Source organism: Lagopus muta, chromosome 3, assembly GCF_023343835.1.
Source record: "Lagopus muta isolate bLagMut1 chromosome 3, bLagMut1 primary, whole genome shotgun sequence".
In the NCBI taxonomy this organism is placed as follows: Eukaryota; Metazoa; Chordata; class Aves; order Galliformes; family Phasianidae; genus Lagopus; species Lagopus muta.
Window position 1 is genome coordinate 11,817,443 of NC_064435.1, and position 1,705 is coordinate 11,819,147.

At 40.3% G+C, this 1,705-nt stretch overlaps 1 long non-coding RNA gene across 1 annotated transcript; it reads left to right on the top strand.

Annotated features, from left to right (window-relative positions):
- Positions 1 to 459: 459 nt before the first annotated feature.
- LOC125691220 (uncharacterized) lies at positions 460 to 1,438 on the top strand. The gene is made up of 2 exons (XR_007376043.1): positions 460 to 557; positions 1,150 to 1,438. It is a non-coding gene; the product is annotated as an uncharacterized LOC125691220 (long non-coding RNA).
- Positions 1,439 to 1,705: the final 267 nt, after the last annotated feature.

Sequence of the window (1,705 nt, forward strand, 5' to 3'; positions counted from 1 at the left end):
TACAACACACTACCTGTTTTCACTGGGGACTGTAGTCTTGTCTAAGCCAAAATTTGCCTAACAGTTGCTGAGTTTGTAACATACATTGAAAGTAAAAAGGATGGAAAGTACTGAATGAGGAGCAAGACACATTTTTAATGAGGAAGTTGTTGGGTGATCTGGCAGTGCAAAGCCTGGACTACAGATTTTCTGCCCAAAAATCTATCCTTCCTTAAGTCAGAGAAAAGGATAATTAATTATTGCAGCTATGGGTATTTTACTAAGGTAAATTAATGGACTACCCTTAGGCTTTCCCTCTTCCCCTCCTAACACTGTGTCAAGTATACTGTTAATTTATAATTATTAGTACTGTTGGCCTATATTCCTGCTTACTTGCATATGTATATTCTTTAAAACTATACCTTCTTCACTTTTAGTCTTATGAAAGATGCTTTCTGATGCTTTTCACTTGCAGGCAAAAGTGGATCACAGCTGAGTCATCGCACTTCAAACAGAATGAAAGCTCCTGAGATGAGCACATAGAATGCCACCTGATTCCTCCAAACTTTTCAACCCTGGTAGGCACCAAAGCATCCTACACCCATTGCAGGCTTTCAAGAAACAAGCAGAGCAATCTTGGAGTGAAAATGTGGATGAAAGCTTTAACGCCCTATGGATTTAAAGTCATATGGGCTGACATGCCTTTAAATCTCTTAGTGTTGGACTACCGAGGGTTGGAACAACTCAGTGTGGTGCTCAGGAATGATCAGTGAGATTCTCTCTGCCTTTCCTTTCCGTGCTGTTTTCCAGCACTATTCTTGCCAAGCGCAGAAAGGAGGGCTGTCCTGCTTCACTTACCACAGCAGTAGCCAGGGTGGCCCAGAAACTGTGCATATGCCATAACAGCATTTCAAACAGTTACACGGATTTCTTCATAGGAAATAAGATGGAACAAAGGATGTCCCGGGATGGAAACTGGAATGGAAACAGGTCCTCAATGTAGCCACTAGTAAATTCCAACTTTCATAGAACCTGTAATAGCCCATGCTCCTTTAGGATTAAAAAAATAATAATAGTAATGGTCAAAATGTACATAGACCATTTAGAAACGGAGAAAAAGGAAGGTCAGCCTACTGAGTGCTGATCTTCATGATGCTTTACTTTTTTCAGACACTGCAGCTTCAAAAAGTGAAGAAAACAGGACAAAATTCTCTGGCTTTTTAACACTGACCTTATTTTCCTTCTGAAGAGCCTGCAGGGACCAGTATGCCTTCAGTAGTGACTGGGGAGAAGATGAAGGGAGAGATTTGAGATATACCAGAGGTTTCAGCTAGAGAACAAGTAGTTTCTTCATTGGATTGTTCACTTTGGAAATGATTTACACTAGCTGTTCTTGTGCTTTAAAGGACTGAACTATTAAATACATTCTGTATGATGCTACAAGACAATCAGGCTTAATTTTATGAGGAAGGAGACAAGTTCCAGCACTCTTACTCCTATGATCAGGGTCATTGTTCAGGTATGTTGGAAGCTGGTTGAGGTACTTCATTCAGGACTGTTCTGGCACACTTCAGAACTGATAGCATGAGCTCCACTGATAATCCCTCAAATAGCTGTAAATAGGAAGAAGATTTACCATGAGGTGAAAAATAGAAGTTTAAAATAAGGGCTTTGATATAGGCCTTGTACAAATAAATTGCCATGATCACAGTCCATGGCTGGAGGT